At 46.1% G+C, this 25,677-nt stretch overlaps 1 pseudogene; it reads right to left on the reverse strand.

Moving 5' to 3' along the window:
• Positions 1–14,789: 14,789 nt before the first annotated feature.
• LOC106593383 (cytoplasmic dynein 2 heavy chain 1-like) overlaps positions 14,790–25,677 on the reverse strand; it is a 113,912-nt pseudogene continuing 103,024 nt past the window's right edge.

Consider the following 25,677-nt stretch of genomic DNA (forward strand, 5'->3'; position numbering starts at 1 on the left):
CAGCACCACAGTTAACTTCCAAAAAGCTGGGAAAGATCTGAGAGCCAAGGCAAGAAGGGCCCTCTAAGCCATCAAAAGGAATGTAAAATTTGACATCCCAATTAGGATCTGGCTAAAAATACTTGAATCCGTTATAGAACCCATTGCCCTTTATGGTTGTGAGGTCTGGGGTCCACTCACCAACCAAGAATTCACAAAATGGGACAAACACCAAATAGAGACTCTACATATAGAATTCTGCAGAAATATCCTCTGTGTACAACATAAAACACCAAATAATGCAAGCAGAGCAGAATTAGGGCGATACCCAGTAATTATCAAAATACAGAAAATAGCCGTTAAATTTTACAACCACCTAAAAGGAAGTGATTCCCAAACCTTCCATAAGAAAGCCATCACTTACAGAGAGATGAACATGGAGAAGAGTCCCCTAAGCAAGCTGGTCCTGGGGCTCTGTTCACAAACACAAACAGACCCCACAGAGCCCAAGGACAGCAAGACAATTAGACCCAACCAAATCATGAGAAAACAAAAAGATAATTACTTGACACATTGGAAAGAATTAACAAAAAAACAGAGCGAACTAGAATGCTTTTTGGCCCTAAACAGAAAGTACACAGTGGCAGAATACCTGACCACTGTGACTGACACAAACTTAAGGAAAGCTTTGACTATGTACAGACTCACCGTAGGCAGACCTGGCTCTCAAGAGAAGACAGGCTATGTGCACACTGCCCACAAAACGAGGTGGAAACTGAGCTGCACTTCCTAACCTCCTGCCAAATGTATGACCATATTAGAGACACATATTTCCCTCAGATTACACAGACCCACAAAGAATTTGAAAACAAACCCGATTTTGATAAATTGTCATATCTACTGGGTGAAATACCACAGTGTTCCATCACAGCAGCAAGATTTGTGACCTGTTGCCACAAGAAAAGGGCCACAAGGGAAGAACAAACACAATTGTAAATACAACCCATATTTATGTTTATTTATTTTCCCTTTTCAACTTTAACTATTTGCACATAATATGACATTTGACATGTCTTTATTTTTTGATAATTTGTGTGTAATGTAATGTAATGTTTGCGTATATTTTTTTTACTGTTTATTTAAATTGTGTTTATTATCTACTTCACTTGCTTTAGCAATGTAAACATATGTTCCCATGCCAATAAAGTCCATAAACTGCATTTTTGTTTTATTTTATTTATTTCACCTTTATTTAACCAGGTAGGCTAGTTGAGAACAAATTCTCGACCTGGCCAAGATAAAGCAAAGCAGTGTGACACAAACAACAACACAGAGTTACACATGGAATAAACAAACATACAGTCAATAATACAATAGAAAAAGTCTATATACAGTTTGTGCAAATGAGGTAGGATGAATTGAGAGAGAAAAAGACAAAAAGTTAGAAAGATAGAAAGAGAGAGACAAAGGTTGTGTGTGTGTGTGTGTGTGTGTGTGTGTGTGTGTGTGTGTGTGTGTGTGTGTGTGTGTGTGTGTGTGTGTGTGTGTGTGTGTGTGTGTGTGTATATGTATGTGTGTGTGTGTGTTTGTATGTGTGTATCGGTGTGTATGTTGGTGTGTATGTGTGTGTTTATGTGTGTGTGTCTTACTCTGTAGTCCAGAAGCCTTCCTCCATGTCTCCAGGCGTTTTCGTCTCCTGTCCTCTGGAGCGGTAGACAGGTATGTGATGAAGGCTACTGCCAGCATCGCTCTCTTAGGCAAAGCATCCAACTCCTCAGTGATCTCAGGCACCTGACACACACACACACACACACACACACACACACACACACACACACACACACACACACACACACACACACACTCTCTCACACACACACACACACACACACACACACACACACACACACACACACACACACACACACACACACACACACACACACACACACACACACACACACACACACACACACACACACACACACACACTAAACAGTTGCAGGCTGTTGACGAGCTGATTTAGTTGTGAGCTGATTGTGTTGTTGTTACATCAACAGCAGCTCAGGTAGAACTGCCCCAGGAACAGAGTGTGAGAACAGACCCATCCCAGAGATCAGCGCCAGAACATCTGTTCAGTGTGGAGGCTAAAGGAACCCCAGGCCATCCGGTGGGCAATAGGAACACACCACCACCCCCTGAGGTCATACACTGACTGTGGAGAGGTGAGTGTGTGTAGGAACATGAGCAGCAGGTAAAGCAGTCACTGCAAGCGGGACAATGTGTGTGTGTGTGTGTCTGCATGTGTGTCTGCATGTGTGTGTGTGTGTGTGTTTTTCGTGTGTGTGTGTCTGTATGGACAAACAAAATTGTTTGTCGCACAGTGGTTTGTTTTAGAATAGACGACAATTGTAAATAAAGGGTTTATGTAGTTGCTATGTGGGAGGGTGCTTGTGCATGTCTGTCTGTGTGCGTGTGTCTGTCTGTGTGTCTGTCTGTCTGTGTCTCTGAGGGAGACAGTGGGAGATTGATTGCTTTAATTAAAGAGCAGACAGATGCTGGAGAAAGAGGAGTAAAAACAGCCAGGAGGGACCGAGACAGCAGGATACATACCCCCTCTACAAACACAGAATACACACACAGACACCATCCACACACAGACACCATCCACACACAGACATCATTCACACACACAGACACCATCCACACACACAGACACCATCCACACACAGACATCATCCACACACAGACACCATCCACACACAGACACCATCCACACACAGACACCATCCACACACAGACACCATCCACACACAGACACCATCCACACACAAAGACACCATCCACACACAGACACCATCCACACAGACACCATCCACACACAAAGACACCATCCACACACAGACACCATCCACACACACAGACATCATCCACACACATACATCATCCACACACAGACACCATCCACACACAGACACCATCCACACACAGACCTGGGCATTCCAGCGTGAGTGTTCTCCGTCCAGTTGGTGTATGAGTTGCTCTGCTGCCTGGATGTTCTCCTGGGCCTTACTGATCTCAGCCTCCAGCTTAGCTGCCTCTGTAGTACGAGACTGGAACCTAATGAGAGAGAGAGGGAAGGAGGGATATAGAGAGAGGAGAGAGCAGCAAGAGATGGGGGAGAGAGGGGGGGTAGAGAGGAGAGAGAGAGGGGGGAGAGGAGAGAGGGGGGAGTGAGAGAGAGAGAGGAATAAGGGCCAGACAAGTATACCTGTAACTTGTCTCTACAACAGAGCAAAGTTAATCAGTGAGACAGTAGACAGCTCGTTGACTTTCTGCCCCACAGAGTTGAGCTGCTCTCCAGTTTAGTCTTCCAACGCTCTGTCTTCCTCAAGTTCCTGCACACACAAACACACATATACGAACACACACACACACACAAACAAAACACGCAACACATATCAAATGATGCTTGAGGGGGGTGTGTGTGTGTGCACCTGTTCCCTCTCCAGTGGCTGGGTCCTCTCCAGGACGTGTGAGTACTGAACGTTTGCCTTCACCGAGGCAGCACTTGTACACTTAGCATTCTGACTACAACAACAACAACAACAACAACACAGCCTGGAGTAAGAGCAAGGAGGCTTATTTTAGGAGGCTCAAATGATCTCTTCAGCGTGACAGCTTTTAGCTAACCGCTTCTATACAGGTACATAGGTGTCTGCCTGTAGCTGTAGCGCTAGGTTAATAGTAGTTGACCATCACATCATATACATCAGTGTTAGTTGTTCTCCCCTAAGGGAGAAGGTAGAAGTTTGCCCTAACCACTGAAACAGGGGCCAAACAAGTAATCCCCCTAATGGTTAAGAGTAGAATAATCTGATCCTAGATCTGTGATCAGGTACAACTTCCACCTTGAGCTGTAGCGCTTGGCTAACTGGCTAGGCTAACTTGCTAGGCTAACTATTTCACCTTGGTGTCGAAGGAGGCTTTGTTTCTGGTCAGCAGCTCCTCCACACTCTGACGACTGATGTTCCTTGCCTCAAACGTGGCTATGCTCTCTCTCACCCCCCTCTTAGCCAGGAAACTAGAGAATGATGGAGGGAGTGAGTGAGTGAGAGAGCGAGAGAGAGCAGAAGAGAGGGAGAAAGAGGGAGAGAGAGAGAGAGAGAGAGAGAGAGAGAGAGAGAGAGAGAGAGAGAGAGAAAAAGAGAGAGAGAGAGAGGCCCAAGCGTTATATCTGATAATGAGGCAGTTAATGCAAATTCCAGCCTGAAGTTATTGAAGTAAAACTTCGAAGTATAATTAAGAGCTAACAGTGACAAATCACCCAGTTTATTAGTCATATACATCCTAACACACTCTGTATGACACACACACACTTCCTAACACTGCTCAGAGCGGCTGCACTCACTCAATTAACACAACTCATCATCAACGGCAGATTAGGTTTTCTCAGACACTTCCTCTAGAATAGCTTGCAGATTTATGACTATTACAAATGACTGCAACAAGCCGTTAAACAGAAAACAGTACGGACACACACTGGCAGAATACACTACGGACACACACTGACAGAATACAGTACAGACACACACTGACAGAATACAGTACGGACACACACTGACAGAATACAGTACGGACACACACTGACAGAATACAGTACGGACACACACTGGCAGAATACACTACGGACACACACTGACAGAATACAGTACGGACACACACTGGCAGAATACAGTACAGACACACACTGACAGAATACAGTACAGACACACACTGACAGAATACAGTACAGACACACACTGACAGAATACAGTACAGACACACACTGACAGAATACAGTACGGACACACACTGACAGAATACAGTACAGACACACACTGACAGAATACAGTACGGACACACACTGGCAGAATACACTACGGACACACACTGACAGAATACAGTACGGACACACACTGGCAGAATACAGTACAGACACACACTGACAGAATACAGTACAGACACACACTGACAGAATACAGTACAGACACACACTGACAGAATACAGTACAGACACACACTGACAGAATACAGTACGGACACACACTGACAGAATACAGTACAGACACACACTGACAGAATACAGTACGGACACACACTGGCAGAATACACTACGGACACACACTGACAGAATACAGTACGGACACACACTGGCAGAATACAGTACAGACACACACTGACAGAATACAGTACAGACACACACTGACAGAATACAGTACAGACACACACTGACAGAATACAGTACGGACACACACTGACAGAATACAGTACAGACACACACTGACAGAATACAGTACGGACACACACTGACAGAATACAGTACGGACACACACTGACAGAATACAGTACGGACACACACTGACAGAATACAGTACGGACACACACTGACAGAATACAGTACAGACACACACTGACAGAATACAGTACAGACACACACTGACAGAATACAGTACGGACACACACTGACAGAATACAGTACGGACACACACTGACAGAATACAGTACAGACACACACTGACAGAATACAGTACGGACACACACTGACAGAATACACTACGGACACACAAACACACTGACAGAAAGCACTAACATCTCTCTCTATGTGTAACTCCTTATAGTTCTATCTCTCTCTCTGTATCACTCCTTATAGTTCTCTCTCTCCGTATCACTCCTTATAGTTCTATGTATCACTCCTTATAGTTCTATCTCTCTCTCTGTATCACTCCTTATAGTTCTCTCTCTGTATCAGTCTGTATAGTTCTATCTCTCTCTCTCTGTATCACTCCTTATAGTTCTATCTCTGTATCTGTATCACTCCTTATAGTTCTATCTCTCTCTGTATCACTCCTTATGGTTCTATCTCTCTCTCTGTATCACTCCTTATAGTTCTCTCTCTCTGTATCACTCCTTATAGTTCTATATCTATCTCTGTATCACTCCTTATGGTTCTATCTCTCTCTGTATCAGTATTATAGTTCTATCTCTCTCTGTATCACTCCTTATAGTTCTATTTCTCTCTGTATCACTCCTTATAGTTCTCTCTCTCTCTCTGTGTCACTCCTTATAGTTATCTCTCTCTGTATCACTCCTTATAGTTATATCTCTCTCTCTGTATCACTCCTTATAGTTATATTTCTCTCTGTATCACTCCTTATAGTTCTCTCTCTCTGTATCACTCCTTATAGTTCTCTCTCTCTGTATCACTCCTTATAGTTCTATCTCTCTCTCTGTATCACTCCTTACAGTTCTATCTCTCTCTCTGTATAGTTCTCTCTCCTTATAGTTCTATCTCTCTCTCTCTGTGTCATGCCTTATAGTTCTATCTCTCTCTGTATCACTCCTTATAGTTCTATCTCGCTCTGTATCACTCCTTATAGTTCTTCTATCTCTCTCTCTGTATCACTCCTTATAGTTCTATTTATCTCTGTATCACTCCTTAAAGTTCTATATCTCTCTCTGTATCACTCCTTATAGTTATATTTCTCTCTGTATCACTCCTTATAGTTCTCTCTCTGTATCACTCCTTACAGTTCTATCTCTCTCTCTGTATAGTTCTCTCTCCTTATAGTTCTCTCTCTCTCTCTCTGTGTCATGCCTTATAGTTCTATCTCTCTCTGTATCACTCCTTATAGTTCTATCTCTCTCTCTCTCTGTCATGCCTTATAGTTCTATCTCTCTCTATATCACTCCTTATTTTTCTATCTCTCTCTGTATCGATCTTATAGTTCTATCTCTCTCTGTATCACTCCTTATAGTTCTATCTCTCTCTGTATCACTCCTTATATTTCTATCTCTCTCTGTATCACTCCTTATAGTTATATCTCTCTATGTATCACTCCTTATAGTTCTCTCTCTCTGTATCACTCCTTATAGTTCTATCTCTCTCTGTATCGATCTTATAGTTCTATCGCTCTCTGTATCACACCTTATAGTTCTATCTCTCTCTGTATCACTCCTTATAGTTCTATCTCTCTCTGTATCGATCTTATAGTTCTATCTCTCTCTGTATAACTCCTTATAGTTCTATCTCTCTCTGTATCACTCCTTATAGTTCTATCTCTCTCTCTGTATCACTCCTTATAGTTCTCTCTCTCTTTATCACTCCTTATAGTTCTATCTCTCTATGAATCACTCCTTATAGTTCTATCTCTCTCTCTGTATCACTCCTTATAGGTCTCTCTCACTGTATCACTCTTATAGTTCTATCTCGCTCTGTATCACTCCTTATAGTTATGTCTCTCTGTATCACTCCTTATAGTTCTCTCTCTGTATCACTCTGTATAGTTCTATCTCTCTTTGTATCACTCCTTATAGTTATATCTCTCTCTCTGTATCATTCCTTATAGTTCTATCTCTGTATCTGTATCACTCCTTATGGTTCTATCTCTCTCTCTGTATCACTCCTTATGGTTCTCTCTCTCTCTCTCTCTCTGTATCACTCCTTATAGTTCTATATCTATCTCTGTATCACTCCTTATGGTTCTATCTCTCTCTGTATCAATCTTATAGTTCTATCTCTCTCTGTATCACTCCTTATAGTTCTATTTCTCTCTGTATCACTCCTTATAGTTCTATATCTCTCTCTGTATCACTCCTTATAGTTTTATCTCTCTCTCTGTATCATTCCTTATAGTTCTATCTCTGTATCTGTGTCACTCCTTATAGTTCTATCTCTCTCTGTATCACTCCTTATAGTTCTATCTCTCTGTGTATCACTCCTTATAGTTCTATCTCTCTCTGTATCGATCTTATAGTTCTATCTCTCTCTGTATCACTCCTTATAGTTCTATCTCTCTCTGTATCTATCTTATAGTTCTATCTCTCTCTGTATCACTCCTTATAGTTCTATCTCTCTCTGTATCACTCCTTATAGTTCTATCTCTCTCTCTGTATCACTCCTTATAGTTCTCTCTCTGTATCACTCCTTATAGTTCTATCTCTCTGTATCACTCCTTATAGTTCTATCTCTCTCTGTCTCACTCCTTATAGTTCTATCTCTCTCCTTAGTTATATCTGTCTTGAAATCCCACACTGAACCTCTCTCTTTCCCTAAATGTCTAGTTCACTCCCTTCCTCTTTCTCCCCCTCACTCTGCCCCCCTCCCTACCTCCCTCCCTCTCTCCTCTCCTCTATCCATTCCTCCCCCTCTCTCATCACTTCATGCTGACCCAGGAGGTGTCGAAGATGCCTATGAGTCGCAGCACCCCCTAGAGGATGTCTCTAATAACGTCAGGAGGCATCTTGAGGAAGTGGATCTCTGATAGAGACTCTGGCTTGATGTTTCCCACAGCTTAGCCTCTTCCACCAGGGACTACACACACACACACACTAAGGACACACACACACACACACACACACACACACACACACACACACACACACACACACACACACACACACACACACACACACACACACACACACACACACACACACACACACACTAAGGAGACAGACACACACACACACTAAGGAGACAGATACACACACACACACACACACACACACACAAACACTAAGGACACACACGCACACACAGAGAGACACAGGAGACACACACACACACACTAAGGAGACACACACACACACACACACACACACACAGGAGCAAGAAGACACACACACACACACACACACACACACACACACACACACACACACACACACACACACACACACACACACACACACACACACACACACACACTCAGTTAACTTCTTAGTGACCAGGGGCAGAATTCGGAAATTCAGATGAATAATGTGCCCAAATTAAACTGCCTGCTACTCAGGCCCAGAAGGTAGGATAAGCATATTATTAGTACACTTGGATGGAAAACACTCTGAAGTTTCTAAAACTGTTTGAATGATGTCTGTGAGCATAACAGAACTCATATGGCAGGCAAAAACCTGAGAAAAAATCCAACCAGGAAGTGGTTTGTAGTTTTTCAAGTGATTCCCTATCCAGTATACAGTGTCTGTGGGGTAATTTTGCACTTCCTAAGGCTTCCACTAGATGTCAACAGTCTTTATAACGTTGTTTCATGCTTCTACTGTGACTGGGGAGAGTATAAGAGGTCCTGGAGTCAGATGACTGAGAGAATGACATGAGTTCAGTGGCGCGCACTCCCATGAGAGTTAGCTGTGTTCCTTTTCTTTTCTGAAGACATTGGAATTGTCCGGTTGGAATATTACTGAAGATTTATGATAAAAACATCCTAAAGATTGATGCTATACATCGTTTGACATGTTTCTACGAACGTAATTATAACTTTTTTTGACTTTTCGTCGTGACATTTTGCGCACGCTTCCTGCATTTGGAGTACTGGACTAAACGCGTGAACAAAAAGGAGGTATTTGGACATAAATGATGGACTTTATCGAACAAAACAACCATTTATTGTGGAACTGAGATTCCTGGGAGTGCATTCTGATGAAGATCATCAAAGGTAAGTGAATATTTATAATGCTATTTCTGATTTTAGATGACTCCAAAATGGCAGGTATCTGTATTGCTTGTTGTTGTTGTCTGAGCGCTGTACTCAGATTATTGCAAAGTGTGGTTTCGCTGTAAAGGTTTTTTGAAATCTGACACAGCGGTTGCATTAAGGAGAAGTGTATCTATAAATCTTTGAATAACAGTTTAATATTTTATCAACGTTTATGATGAGTATTTAGTTTTGGGAGGCAAAATATTTCTGAACATTACACGCCAATGTAAAATTGGGTTTTTTGTATATAAATATGAACTTTATTCGAGTAAAACATACATGTATTGTGTAACATGAAGTCCTATGAGTGCCATCTGATGAAGATCATCAAAGGTTAGTGATTAATTTTAGCTGTATTTCTGTTTTTTTGTGACGCCTCTCCTTGCTTGGAAAATGGCTGTGTGGTTTTCCTTGTCTCGGCGCTGTCCTAACATAATCTAATGTTATGCTTTCGCCGTAAAGCCTTTTTGAAATCGGACAATGTGGTTGGATTATCGAGAAGTGTATCGTTAAAATGGGATATAATAGTTGTATTTTTGAGAAATGTGAATTATGAGATTTTTGTTGTTTTGAATTTGCCGCCCTGCCATTTCACTGGCTGTTGAATAGTGTGTCCCGCGTGGGACGCTAGCATCCCAAATTTCCCAGAGAGGTTAACAGACACACATGCACACACACACAGGTGACAGACACACACACACACACCAGTTAAACAAAGGTCAGGTGTGTGAATGTGTCTGTGATTTGATGTTCCCTACAGCATGCTCTGCCTTATCCAGATTAAATGTAGGCCAGCTCTGCTGTTGCCGTACGAACAAGCCCTATGTTTGTGTTTGTTTATCCAGTATCCTTTAAAACAGCCAGGGGAGACAAATATTCACATGGTAAAATAACAGATAATGTAGGGATGTGAATGTGGGGACGTGTGTTGGAGATAATGCAGGGATGTGAATGTGGGGACATGTGTTGAGGAGGGAGGGAGTCCGATTCGTAGTGAAAAGTAATCGGAGTCCAAAAATCTAAAATGTCTACTTCATTCTCTCCTCTCATCCTCCCTGTCTCTTCCCATTCCTCTACCTCCATTCCTCCCCATCCCTCCTCCCCTCCAACTCCATCTCCTTTCTGCAGCTACGTGGGAGAGTTGTTCCTGCCCACAGGGATGCATCTGCCTCTTAATTATCACTCCCCAAACTCACACACTTCATCCACCGACAGCTCAAATGATGTCCCTCCCTCTCTAGCGCTCTCCCTTCATCTCTGTGACTGAAGACTCAACCCCCCACAGTGAGAGATGGGGAGATATCTTAATTAAGGAACAGAGTTTTCCCCAACACATCTACCCATCAGGGAGAAGGAGAAAGGGGAAGAAACAGAGAAAATATTGGCTATGAGGGTACACACACTATGCGGTAGAGCACAGCAGGGAGAGAGAAGGGGCGTAAACACAGACAAAGTTTTGATGAAAAGTTGGTGCAGAACGTCAGCCTGAAGGAGATGGAAGTCCCTGTTGGGACACCTGTCTCAGTCTATCACTGCCACATCACCAGCCAGCCCAGGCAAAACACATTAACTTCACTAGGGTAGAGGGCAGCATTCGGAATTTTGGATGAAAACCGTGCCCAAATGAAACTGCCTGCTACTCAGGCCCAGAGGCTAGGATATGCATGTAATTGGTAGATTTGGATACAAAACACTCTGAAGTTTCCAAAACTGTTAAAATAATGTCTGTGAGTATAACAGAATTGATATGGCAGGCGAAAACCTGAGGAAAATCCATCCAGGAAGTACTATTATTTTGAAAGGCTGTTTTTCCATTAAAAGCCTATCCACCATACAAAGACTTAGGACCCAGTTCACGATCTCTATGGCTTCTTCTACATGTGGTCAGTCTTTAGGCATTGTTTCAGGCTTTTACTCTGAAAAATGAGGGAGATACAGCACTTTCAATGAGTGGACAGTGGAAATTTCCAGACATGAGTCCAGCACGTGATCGGGAGTGCGCCTTTCTTATTTCTCCTTTTCTGTTGACGAAGCTTTTGTCCGGTTGAAATATTATTGATTATTTATGACAAAAACAACCTGAGGATTGATTCAACCTGAGGTTTGACATGTTTCTACGAACTTTTATTGTACTTTTTAAACTTTTCGTCTGGATATTGAGAGCACGCTTTGTGCCTTTGGATTACTGAACTAAACGCACCAACAAAACTGAGGTTTTTGGACATAAAGAGGGACATTATCGAACAAAACAAACATTTATTGTGTAACATGGAGTCCTGGGAGTGCCACCAGATGAAGATCATCAAAGGTAAGTGCTATTTCTGACTTTTGTGAGTCCTCTCCATGGCTGGAAAATGTCTGTATGGTGTTTTGTGGCTAGGCGCTGTCCTAACATAATTGCATGGTGTGCTTTCACCGTAAAGCCTTTTTGAAATGTGACACAGCGGCTGGATTAACAAGATGTTTATCTTTAATCCTATGTATAACACTTGTATCTTTCATCAATGTTTATGATGAGTATTTCTGTAATTTGATTTGGCTCTCTGCAATTTCACCAGATGTTATTTGAGACAATGCATTACTGAACATAACACGCAAATTTAAACTGAGGTTTAAACAGATACAAATTCCATCTAGACATCGTTGTCCTAGAGCACACAAAAAACGATATGTACCTTGGCATAAACATCAACGCCACATGTAACTTCCACAAAGCTGTGAATGATCTGAGAGGCAAGAAGGGCCTCCACACCATCAAAAGGAACAAAAGATTCAACATACCAATTAGGATCTGGCTAAAAACACTTTAATCAGTTATAGAACCCAATGCCATCTATGGTTGTGAGGTCTGGGGTCCGTTCTCCAACCAAGATGTTTTGTTTTTTACTGTTTATTTCATTTCTGTGTATTATCAGTTTCCAATGTCAATAAAGCCCTTTGAACTGATTTTAGGGGGGGGGGGGGGCAGAGAGAGAGAGTAAGAGAGAGAAAGAAAGGACCTGTCATTAGAATCTGCTCAGAATCATTAGAATCTGCTCAGCAGTTGGTGATTCGGACAACCAGGTCTGTTCACCGCAGGCTTAAAAAGATGTCAAAGAGACCCGTCATGCTACATACACTCAAAGACAGCTCATGCCAGAGAAAACAACTGTGCACAAACATACAAGCTTACACCAATGCTCACATCACTCCAGCCTACACGCACACGTATACACATCAAGTGAACTGTACTTTCAATCCTTCCTGTACTTTCAACCCTTCAGTTCGCTTCGTTCAGCTTAGACATGCCCGCCTGGGGGGACACAGCCAATCACATCAGATGTCACAATTAGATCTCATGATATGACAATATGTTAATTCTCAGACTATTTCAACCAAAACAGTTAACACAAACATGTGCATATACACTGCTGCAGGGAGTTTGTGTGTGAGCACTAAGTGAATACTACGTGTGTGTACAGTACATGGTGTGTGTGTTACCTGTAGGTGTTTCAGAGTGAGCTGGCTCTGTTTACTGCTGTAAATGGAGGTGTAGACATGGAGGAAGGCCACGAACTGGCTGAGTGTGGATCCATACTCTCTACAAGACTCATGGATCATCAGGAAGGAGCGACACAGATCACCCTGATCCGACACTGGGAGGGTCAACACAAACGAGACAGAACATATTCAGGAGGGACTAGGCGGGACTAGCTAGTTTAAAGCTAGTCCTGTATAGTCCGACTATGACTGACTATAACTCTGGTGACAGGGATGGTTTCTTCTACCTGAGCCTTGTGGCCTTTCGCCCCTCCACTCTTTTCCCCCTCTCCCCCCACCTTAGCCAGCAGCTTCTCAGGGATCTGACAGGGCAGCATCAACATGGGTTATGAAGGAGGAGGACAGAGCAAATCACAATAGTATAACCCTGTATAATTCTATGCTCTCATCCCCCTCATCCCTCACCCTTTCCTCTCACCTTCTTCATGATGCTCTCAGACTATCTGTCCAAGAGAGAGATTGAAAGGGAGAGACACAGGAAGAGAGAGAAAGAGATTGAAAGGCAGAGAGAGAGAGAGAGAGAGAGAGATTGAAAGGGAGAGACAGAGAGAGACAGAGAGACACAGAGAGACACAGAGAGCGAGAGAGAGAAAGATAGATTGAAAGGGAGAGGCAGAAAGCAAGAGCGAGAAAGAAAGAGAGAGAGTGAGAGAGAACAATGTAAACATGTTTCCCATGCCAATAAAGCCTTTAGAATTGAATTGACACGGACGGACGGACGGACGGACTGACGGACGGACGGACGGACATACATGAAGAGGGAGTGAAACAAATAGAAAGAAACAAAGATAGAAAGTGAGGTAATGGCTGTGTACTGCTGTGCTTGTCCGTTTACCCCCCAGCTGAAAGGCCAGTAGTTTAGTCAGAGGAACTCAGAGGGAAGAGACATCTATTGATCTGATCCTGCAGCATCTACAGAACAAACACAGCATCATTATAAACAGGGGGAGGAGAGGGATGGAGAGAGGGGAGGGGAGAGGGAGAGGAGAGAGGGAGGGAGGGGAGATGAGAGAATGGAGGAGGTGTAGATCTCTCGATTTGCCCTTGAGCAAGGCACTTAACCGTAATTGCTCCTGTAAGTCGCTATGGATAAGAGCATCTGCTAAATGACTAAAATGTAATGTCATGTAGATGTAGATGGGTAGCTAGATAGATGAGTCTCTCACAGTAGGTAAAGTAGTTGAAGTGGGGTCCAGTGAATCCATCCTGGGATGCAGGATCTTTGAGAGAGGAGAGGAGGGGCTCCAGCTCCTCTGGGGAATACAGGCCTGGAACCTCACCTACAACACACATATTACACTGATCTCAGTACAGTATAGGACAGAGCCCAGGCCAGTACCTCACCTACAACACACATATTACACTGATCTCAGTACAGTATAGGACAGAGCCCAGGCCAGTACACACATAACCTATTTCACACAGATCCCTTTTCACACAGAACCTATTTCACACAGAACACATTACAGTAGAAAAGCCAACTACAGAGAACCCACTGTCAAACAGTATACACATACACTCTGCAGAGGGAGAGGAGCAATGAGATGTGTGTGTGTTACCTGCCATGTTGTCGAGTGCGTGGGAACCCCAGTCCCATTGTTTAACAGAGGAGAGGATGTCGTCGAGTGCGTGGGAACCCCAGTCCCGTCGTTTAACAGAGGAGAGGATGTTGTCGAGTGCGTGGGAACCCCAGTCCCGTCGTATAACAGAGGAGAGGATGTTGTCGAGTGCGTGGGAACCCTAGTCCCGTCGTATAACAGAGGACAGGATGTTGTCGAGTGCGTGGGAACCCCAGTCCCGTCGTATAACAGAGGAGAGGATGTTGTCGAGTGCGTGGGAACCCCAGTCCCGTCGTATAACAGAGGAGAGGATGTTGTCGAGTGCGTCGGAGCCCCAGTCCCGTCGTATAACAGAGGAGAGGATGTTGTCGAGTGTGTGGGAACCCCAGTCCCGTCGTATAACAGAGGAGAGGATGTTGTCGAGTGCGTCGGAGCCCCAGTCCCGCCGTAAAACAGAGGAGAGGATGTTGTTGAAGGAATGGATGTCTTTAGAGGAGACCCGTCTGTCTCTGAACAGCCTCCTGATCTCATAGGCTACCACCTCCAACACTGTTATATTACAGTTCCCTACAGACACAGAGAGGAGGGGTTAATACAAACATATACATTGAGTGGACAAAACATTAAGAACACCTTCCTAATATTGAGTTGCCAACCACACTCCCCCCTTTCCCCTCAGAACAGCTTCAATTCATCATTCATCGGGGCACGGACCCTACAAGGTGTCGAAAGCATTCCACAGGGATGCTGGCCCCTGTTGACTCCAATGCTTCCCACAGTTGTGTCAAGTTGGCTGGATGTCCTTTGGGTGGTGGACCATTCTAGATACACATGGGAAACTGGTGCGCCTAACACCTACTACCATACCCCATTCAAACGCACTTAAATATTTTGTCTTTCCCATTCACCCTCTGAATGGCACAGATACACAATCCGTGTGTATCTATACTCGGCCTTGTCTCGGGATGGTAAGTTGGTGGTTGAAGATATCCCTCTAGTGGTGTGGGGGCTGTGTTTTGGCAAAGTGGGTGGGGTTATATCCTGCCTGTTTGGCCCTGTCCGGGGGTATCGTCGGATGGGGCCACAGTGTCTCCCAACCCCTCCTGTCTCAGCCTCCAGTATTTATGCTGCAGTAGTTTATGTGTCGGGGGCTAGGGTCAGTTATATCTGGAGTATTTCTCCTGTCTAATCTGGTGTACTGTGTGAATTTAAGTATGCTCTCTATAATTCTCTCTCTCTTTCTCTCTTTCTCTCTCGGAGGACCTGAGCCCTTGGACCATGCCTCAGGACTACCTGGCCTGATGACTCCTTGCTGTCCCCAGTCCACCTGGCCATGCTGCTGCTCCAGTTTCAACTGTTCTGCCTGCGGCTATGGAACCCTGACCTGTTCACTGGATGCTACCTGTCCCAGACCTGCTGTTTTCAACTCTCTAGAGACAGCAGGAGCGGTAGAGATGCTCTGAATGATCGGCTATGAAAAGCCAACTGACATTTACTCCTGAGGTGCTGACCTGTTGCACCCTCAACAACCACTGTAATTACTATTATTTGACCCTGCTGGTCATCTATGAACATTTGAACATCTTGGCCATGTTCTGTTATAATCTCCACCCGGCACAGCCAGAAGAGGACTGGCCACCCCTCATAGCCTGGTTCCTTTCTAGGTTCCTTCGTAGGTTCTGGCCTTTCTAGGGAGTTTTTCCTAGCCACCGTGCTTCTACACCTGCATTGCTTGCTGTTTGGGCTTTTAGGCTGGGTTTCTGTACAGCACTTTGAGATATGAGCTGATGTGAGAAGGGCTTTATAAATACATTTGATTTGATCTGTCAATTGTCTAAAAGGATAGAAAATCCTCCTTTAATCTCCCCCCTTCATCTATACTGATTGAAGTGGATTTAACTGTCACGCCCTGACCGTAGAGAGCCCTCGGGGTTCTCTATGGTGTAATAGGTCAGAGCGTGACTAGGATTTTTTTCTAGTTATTATAGTTCTATGTTGGTGTGTGAGTATGTTTCCCAATTGAAACAGCTGAATATCGTTGCTTCTAATTGGGGATCCCCAGTCCGGTACATCCCTGAAGAGTGTGTCACCAGCCCTGAGTCTCCAGCGACGGTCTACAGCCCAGAACCTCCAGTGACGGTCCACGGCCCGGAGCTTCCTGCGCCGGTGCCATGGCTGGAGCCTTCCTCTGCGCCGGTGCCCAGTCCAGGCACGGCGTCCAGTCCCGCTCCATGGCCGGAGTCTTCCTCTGCGCCGGTGCCCAGTCCAGGCACGGCGTCCAGTCCCGCTCCATGGCCGGAGCGTTCCTCTGCGCCGGTGCCCAGTCCAGGCACGGCGTCCAGTCCCGCTCCATGGACGGAGCCTTCCTCTGCGCCGGTGCCCAGTCCAGGCACGGCGTCCAGTCCCACTACATGGCCAGAGCCTTCCTCTGCGCTGGTGCCCAGTCCAGGCACCGCGTCCAGTCCCGCTCCATGGACGGAGCATTCCTCTGCGCCGGTGCCCAGTCCAGGCACGGCGTCCAGTACCGCTCCATGGCCGGAGCCTTCCTCTGCGCCGGTGCCCAGTCCAGGCATGGCGTCCAGTCCCGCTCCATGGCTGGAGCCTTCCTCTGCGCCAGTGTCCAGTCCAGGCACGGCGTCCAGTCCCGCTCCATGGCCGGATCTGCGGTCTGAGCGGGTACTACGTCCCGCACCGGAGCCGCCACCAACGCTAGTTGCCAACCCTAACCCTCCCCATCTAGGTTCAGGTTTTGCGGTCGGAGTCTGCACCTTTGGGGGGGAGGGTACTGTCACACCCTGACCATAGAGAGCCCTCTGGAGAGCCCTCACTACCATATTATACCATACTACAAAAAGACACGCTGCATCGAGACAGCTCAGTGTACACTACCACATTATTCCATACTGCAAAAAGTCACGCTGCAACAAGACAGCTCAGTGTACACACTCACACACACCAGAGAAGAGAGTTGAAGTGATGAGAGAGTGAGTTGTGACATACCGTGTAGAAAAGGTAAGCAGCAGGAGGGAGGGGGAGGGAGAGAGAGTAAAAAATGATGAGTCATAAAAAATATAAGTTTGTCAGCAAACGCTTTCAATTAAAATACTGATTGGACTCCCTATCACAGGGCAAACACATTGCAGGAGGGAAGGAGAGAATGACAGAGGGAGAGATGAAGGAGGACAGAGAGAAGTGGATGATAAAAGCAAGAGAGAGACAGACGGGTGACAGAGGGAGCAGAACAGGGGAGAGGAAGTAAGTGATGGTTAATGCAAGAGGCATGGAGAGGGAGAGAACTACTGACTTTCAGAAGATATTCTGAAATATCCAACAGAATGACCAGTACAGTATAACGTTAAAACAGTTACCAAATAATGAGAAGTTTTCAATGAGAAGTCGGCAACAACAGACAAAAGCCATGCAAATAGCAGTATTAAGTACTGCAGACATTTTCTCCATGTCCTAGCACTGTCAAAATGGGTCTCAAGAAATATGCTGTAGTACAAGGGTTCCCAAACTGTTTTGGCCCACGACCCCATTTTTACATACATTTGTTGACCCTACGATGTAAAAAAAGTTATGTAATCAATGGTCAATGTTGACTTTTTAAATTGGGGCTATGACAGTCTATTACAAATCAGTCTGACAGTATTTTGGACAGTAATTAAATATGAAGATAGGATGGTTTGAAGTGACTGAAGTGAATCAGAAAGGTGTTGGGAAGTTCAGAAGATCATCAGTAAATAATGTTGTATGATCTTCTGTTTGGAAAATGAACATTATGCTTGATGATAATGTTTTTCCCCAAGGCTGATTTAGAGCCTGGTCTTGTCCACTCGGCTCTAATGGCTTGTGGGCATAGTAGTGGAAACAGGACGTACACACGTGTTCCTGACAGTCTTATCTTTCAGTGATGGGGTAATAATATTGTGTGAGAGAGTGTGAGAGTCTGTGAGAGAGTTGATTTAACCCTGTGGTCTGACTAGAGGTTCCAGTGGACTGTGAGAGAGCTGATTTTAACCCTGTGGTCTGACTAGAGGTTCCAGTGGACTATAAGAGAGCTGATTTTAACCCTGTGGTCTGACTAGGGGTTCCAGTGGACTGTGAGAGAGCTGATTTTAACCCTGTGGTCTGACTAGAGTTTCCAGTGGACTATAAGAGAGCTGATTTTAACCCTGTGGTCTGACTAGGGGTTCCAGTGGACTGTGAGAGAGCTGATTTTCACCCTGTGGTCTGACTAGGGGTTCCAGTGGACTGTGAGAGAGCTGATTTTAACCCTGTGGTCTGACTAGGGGTTCCAGTGGACTATAAGAGAGCTGCTTTTAACCCTGTGGTCTGACTAGGGGTTCCAGTGGACTGTGAGAGAGCTGATTTTAACCCTGTGGTCTGACTAGGGGTTCCAGTGGACTGTGAGAGAGCTGATTTTAACCCTGTGGTCTGACTAGAGTTTCCAGTGGACTATAAGAGAGCTGATTTTAACCCTGTGGTCTGACTAGGGGTTCCAGTGGACTGTGAGAGAGCTGATTTTAACCCTGTGGTCTGACTAGGGGTTCCAGTGGACTGTGAGAGAGCTGATTTTAACCCTGTGGTCTGACTAGAGGTTCCAGTGGACTATAAGAAAGCTGATTTTAACCCTGTGGTCTGACTTGGGGTTCCAGTGGACTGTGAGAGAGCTGATTTTAACCCTGTGGTCTGACTAGGGTTTCCAGTGGACTATAAGAGAGCTGATTTTAACCCTGTGGTCTGACTAGGGGTTCCAGTGGACTGTGAGAGAGCTGATTTTAACCCTGTGGTCTGACTAGGGGTTCCAGTGGACTGTGAGAGAGCTGATTTTAACCCTGTGGTCTGACTAGGGGTTCCAGTGGACTGTGAGAGAGCTGATTTTAACCCTGTGGTCTGACTAGGGGTTCCAGTGGACTATAAGAGAGCTGATTTTAACCCTGTGGTCTGACTAGGGGTTCCAGTGGACTGTGAGAGAGCTGATTTTAACCCTGTGGTCTGACTAGGGGTTCCAGTGGACTGTGAGAGAGCTGATTTTAACCCTGTGGTCTGACTAGAGGTTCCAGTGGACTTTAAGAGAGCTGATTTTAACCCTGTGGTCTGACTAGGGGTTCCAGTGGACTGTGAGAGAGCTGATTTTAACCCTGTGGTCTGACTAGGGGTTCCAGTGGACTGTGAGAGAGCTGATTTTAACCCTGTGGTCTGACTAGGGGTTCCAGTGGACTGTAAGAGAGCTGATTTTAACCCTGTGGTCTGACTAGGGGTTCCAGTGGACTGTGAGAGAGCTGATTTTAACCCTGTGGTCTGACTAGGGGTTCCAGTGGACTGTGAGAGAGCTGATTTTAACCCTGTGGTCTGACTAGGGGTTCCAGTGGACTGTGAGAGAGCTGATTTTAACCCTGTGGTCTGACTAGGGGTTCCAGTGGACTGTGAGAGAGCTGATTTTAACCCTGTGGTCTGACTAGGGGTTCCAGTGGACTGTGAGAGAGCTGATTTTAACCCTGTGGTCTGACTAGGGGTTCCAGTGGACTGTGAGAGAGCTGATTTTAACCCTGTGGTCTGACTAGGGGTTCCAGTGGACTGTGAGAGAGCTGATTTTAACCCTGTGGTCTGACTAGGGGTTCCAGTGGACTGTGAGAGAGCTGATTTTAACCCTGTGGTCTGACTAGAGGTTCCAGTGGACTATAAGAAAGCTGATTTTAACCCTGTGGTCTGACTAGGGGTTCCAGTGGACTATAAGAGAGCTGATTTTAACCCTGTGGTCTGACTAGGGGTTCCAGTGGACTATGAGAGAGCTGATTTTAACCCTGTGGTCTGACTAGGGGTTCCAGTGGACTGTGAGAGAGCTGATTTTAACCCTGTGGTCTGACTAGGGGTTCCAGTGGACTATAAGAGAGCTGATTTTAACCCTGTGGTCTGACTAGGGGTTCCAGTGGACTGTGAGAGAGCTGATTTTAACCCTGTGGTCTGACTAGGGGTTCCAGTGGACTGTGAGAGAGCTGATTTTAACCCTGTGGTCTGACTAGGGGTTCCAGTGGACTGTAAGAGAGCTGATTTTAACCCTGTGGTCTGACTAGGGGTTCCAGTGGACTGTGAGAGAGCTGATTTTAACCCTGTGGTCTGACTAGGGGTTCCAGTGGACTGTGAGAGAGCTGATTTTAACCCTGTGGTCTGACTAGGGGTTCCAGTGGACTGTAAGAGAGCTGATTTTAACCCTGTGGTCTGACTAGGGGTTCCAGTGGACTGTGAGAGAGCTGATTTTAACCCTGTGGTCTGACTAGGGGTTCCAGTGGACTATGAGAGAGCTGATTTTAACCCTGTGGTCTGACTAGGGGTTCCAGTGGACTGTGAGAGAGCTGATTTTAACCCTGTGGTCTGACTAGGGGTTCCAGTGGACTGTGAGAGAGCTGATTTTAACCCTGTGGTCTGACTAGGGGTTCCAGTGGACTGTGAGAGAGCTGATTTTAACCCTGTGGTCTGACTAGGGGTTCCAGTGGACTGTAAGAGAGCTGATTTTAACCCTGTGGTCTGACTAGGGGTTCCAGTGGACTGTGAGAGAGCTGATTTTAACCCTGTGGTCTGACTAGGGGTTCCAGTGGACTGTAAGAGAGCTGATTTTAACCCTGTGGTCTGACTAGGGGTTCCAGTGGACTGTGAGAGAGCTGATTTTAACCCTGTGGTCTGACTAGGGGTTCCAGTGGACTGTGAGAGAGCTGATTTTAACCCTGTGGTCTGACTAGGGGTTCCAGTGGACTGTGAGAGAGCTGATTTTAACCCTGTGGTCTGACTAGGGGTTCCAGTGGACTGTGAGAGAGCTGATTTTAACCCTGTGGTCTGACTAGGGGTTCCAGTGGACTGTGAGAGAGCTGATTTTAACCCTGTGGTCTGACTAGGGGTTCCAGTGGACTGTAAGAGAGCTGATTTTAACCCTGTGGTCTGACTAGGGGTTCCAGTGGACTGTGAGAGAGCTGATTTTAACCCTGTGGTCTGACTAGGGGTTCCAGTGGACTGTGAGAGAGCTGATTTTAACCCTGTGGTCTGACTAGGGGTTCCAGTGGACTGTGAGAGAGCTGATTTTAACCCTGTGGTCTGACTAGGGGTTCCAGTGGACTGTGAGAGAGCTGATTTTAACCCTGTGGTCTGACTAGGGGTTCCAGTGGACTGTAAGAGAGCTGATTTTAACCCTGTGGTCTGACTAGGGGTTCCAGTGGACTGTGAGAGAGCTGATTTTAACCCTGTGGTCTGACTAGGGGTTCCAGTGGACTGTGAGAGAGCTGATTTTAACCCTGTGGTCTGACTAGGGGTTCCAGTGGACTGTAAGAGAGCTGATTTTAACCCTGTGGTCTGACTAGGGGTTCCAGTGGACTGTGAGAGAGCTGATTTTAACCCTGTGGTCTGACTAGGGGTTCCAGTGGACTGTGAGAGAGCTGATTTTAACCCTGTGGTCTGACTAGGGTTCCAGTGGACTGTGAGAGAGCTGATTTTAACCCTGTGGTCTGACTAGGGGTTCCAGTGGACTGTGAGAGAGCTGATTTTAACCCTGTGGTCTGACTAGGGGTTCCAGTGGACTGTGAGAGAGCTGATTTTAACCCTGTGGTCTGACTAGGGGTTCCAGTGGACTGTAAGAGAGCTGATTTTAACCCTGTGGTCTGACTAGGGGTTCCAGTGGACTGTGAGAGAGCTGATTTTAACCCTGTGGTCTGACTAGGGGTTCCAGTGGACTGTGAGAGAGCTGATTTTAACCCTGTGGTCTGACTAGAGGTTCCAGTGGACTGTGAGAGAGCTGATTTTAACCCTGTGGTCTGACTAGGGGTTCCAGTGGACTGTAAGAGAGCTGATTTTAACCCTGTGGTCTGACTAGGGGTTCCAGTGGACTGTGAGAGAGCTGATTTTAACCCTGTGGTCTGACTAGGGGTTCCAGTGGACTATGAGAGAGCTGATTTTAACCCTGTGGTCTGACTAGGGGTTCCAGTGGACTGTGAGAGAGCTGATTTTAACCCTGTGGTCTGACTAGGGGTTCCAGTGGACTGTGAGAGAGCTGATTTTAACCCTGTGGTCTGACTAGGGGTTCCAGTGGACTGTGAGAGAGCTGATTTTAACCCTGTGGTCTGACTAGGGGTTCCAGTGGACTGTAAGAGAGCTGATTTTAACCCTGTGGTCTGACTAGGGGTTCCAGTGGACTGTGAGAGAGCTGATTTTAACCCTGTGGTCTGACTAGGGGTTCCAGTGGACTGTGAGAGAGCTGATTTTAACCCTGTGGTCTGACTAGGGGTTCCAGTGGACTGTGAGAGAGCTGATTTTAACCCTGTGGTCTGACTAGGGGTTCCAGTGGACTGTGAGAGAGCTGATTTTAACCCTGTGGTCTGACTAGGGGTTCCAGTGGACTGTAAGAGAGCTGATTTTAACCCTGTGGTCTGACTAGGGGTTCCAGTGGACTGTGAGAGAGCTGATTTTAACCCTGTGGTCTGACTAGGGGTTCCAGTGGACTGTGAGAGAGCTGATTTTAACCCTGTGGTCTGACTAGGGGTTCCAGTGGACTGTGAGAGAGCTGATTTTAACCCTGTGGTCTGACTAGGGGTTCCAGTGGACTGTGAGAGAGCTGATTTTAACCCTGTGGTCTGACTAGGGGTTCCAGTGGACTGTGAGAGAGCTGATTTTAACCCTGTGGTCTGACTAGGGGTTCCAGTGGACTGTGAGAGAGCTGATTTTAACCCTGTGGTCTGACTAGGGGTTCCAGTGGACTGTGAGAGAGCTGATTTTAACCCTGTGGTCTGACTAGGGGTTCCAGTGGACTGTGAGAGAGCTGATTTTAACCCTGTGGTCTGACTAGAGGTTCCAGTGGACTGTGAGAGAGCTGATTTTAACCCTGTGGTCTGACTAGGGGTTCCAGTGGACTGTGAGAGAGCTGATTTTAACCCTGTGGTCTGACTAGGGGTTCCAGTGGACTGTGAGAGAGCTGATTTTAACCCTGTGGTCTGACTAGAGTTTCCAGTGGACTTTAAGAGAGCTGATTTTAACCCTGTGGTCTGACTAGGGGTTCCAGTGGACTGTGAGAGAGCTGATTTTAACCCTGTGGTCTGACTAGGGGTTCCAGTGGACTGTGAGAGAGCTGATTTTAACCCTGTGGTCTGACTAGAGGTTCCAGTGGACTTTAAGAGAGCTGATTTTAACCCTGTGGTCTGACTAGGGGTTCCAGTGGACTGTGAGAGAGCTGATTTTAACCCTGTGGTCTGACTAGGGGTTCCAGTGGACTGTGAGAGAGCTGATTTTAACCCTGTGGTCTGACTAGGGGTTCCAGTGGACTGTGAGAGAGCTGATTTTAACCCTGTGGTCTGACTAGGGGTTCCAGTGGACTGTGAGAGAGCTGATTTTAACCCTGTGGTCTGACTAGGGGTTCCAGTGGACTGTGAGAGAGCTGATTTTAACCCTGTGGTCTGACTAGGGGTTCCAGTGGACTGTAAGAGAGCTGATTTTAACCCTGTGGTCTGACTAGGGGTTCCAGTGGACTGTGAGAGAGCTGATTTTAACCCTGTGGTCTGACTAGGGGTTCCAGTGGACTGTGAGAGAGCTGATTTTAACCCTGTGGTCTGACTAGGGGTTCCAGTGGACTGTGAGAGAGCTGATTTTAACCCTGTGGTCTGACTAGGGGTTCCAGTGGACTGTGAGAGAGCTGATTTTAACCCTGTGGTCTGACTAGGGGTTCCAGTGGACTGTGAGAGAGCTGATTTTAACCCTGTGGTCTGACTAGGGTTCCAGTGGACTGTGAGAGAGCTGATTTTAACCCTGTGGTCTGACTAGGGGTTCCAGTGGACTGTGAGAGAGCTGATTTTAACCCTGTGGTCTGACTAGGGGTTCCAGTGGACTGTGAGAGAGCTGATTTTAACCCTGTGGTCTGACTAGGGGTTCCAGTGGACTGTGAGAGAGCTGATTTTAACCCTGTGGTCTGACTAGGGGTTCCAGTGGACTGTGAGAGAGCTGATTTTAACCCTGTGGTCTGACTAGGGGTTCCAGTGGACTGTGAGAGAGCTGATTTTAACCCTGTGGTCTGACTAGGGGTTCCAGTGGACTGTAAGAGAGCTGATTTTAACCCTGTGGTCTGACTAGGGGTTCCAGTGGACTGTGAGAGAGCTGATTTTAACCCTGTGGTCTGACTAGGGGTTCCAGTGGACTGTGAGAGAGCTGATTTTAACCCTGTGGTCTGACTAGAGGTTCCAGTGGACTGTGAGAGAGCTGATTTTAACCCTGTGGTCTGACTAGGGGTTCCAGTGGACTGTGAGAGAGCTGATTTTAACCCTGTGGTCTGACTAGGGGTTCCAGTGGACTGTGAGAGAGCTGATTTTAACCCTGTGGTCTGACTAGAGGTTCCAGTGGACTGTGAGAGAGCTGATTTTAACCCTGTGGTCTGACTAGGGGTTCCAGTGGACTGTGAGAGAGCTGATTTTAACCCTGTGGTCTGACTAGGGGTTCCAGTGGACTGTGAGAGAGCTGATTTTAACCCTGTGGTCTGACTAGGAGGTTCCAGTGGACTGTGAGAGAGCTGATTTTAACCCTGTGGTCTGACTAGGGGTTCCAGTGGACTGTGAGAGAGCTGATTTTAACCCTGTGGTCTGACTAGGGGTTCCAGTGGACTGTGAGAGAGCTGATTTTAACCCTGTGGTCTGACTAGGGGTTCCAGTGGACTATAAGAGAGCTGATTTTAACCCTGTGGTCTGACTAGGGGTTCCAGTGGACTGTGAGAGAGCTGATTTTAACCCTGTGGTCTGACTAGGGGTTCCAGTGGACTGTGAGAGAGCTGATTTTAACCCTGTGGTCTGACTAGGGGTTCCAGTGGACTGTAAGAGAGCTGATTTTAACCCTGTGGTCTGACTAGGGGTTCCAGTGGACTGTGAGAGAGCTGATTTTAACCCTGTGGTCTGACTAGGGGTTCCAGTGGACTGTGAGAGAGCTGATTTTAACCCTGTGGTCTGACTAGAGGTTCCAGTGGACTGTGAGAGAGCTGATTTTAACCCTGTGGTCTGACTAGGGGTTCCAGTGGACTGTGAGAGAGCTGATTTTAACCCTGTGGTCTG

The sequence above is a fragment of the Salmo salar genome, chromosome ssa20 (genome assembly GCF_905237065.1).
Source record: "Salmo salar chromosome ssa20, Ssal_v3.1, whole genome shotgun sequence".
Classification (NCBI taxonomy): domain Eukaryota; kingdom Metazoa; phylum Chordata; class Actinopteri; order Salmoniformes; family Salmonidae; genus Salmo; species Salmo salar.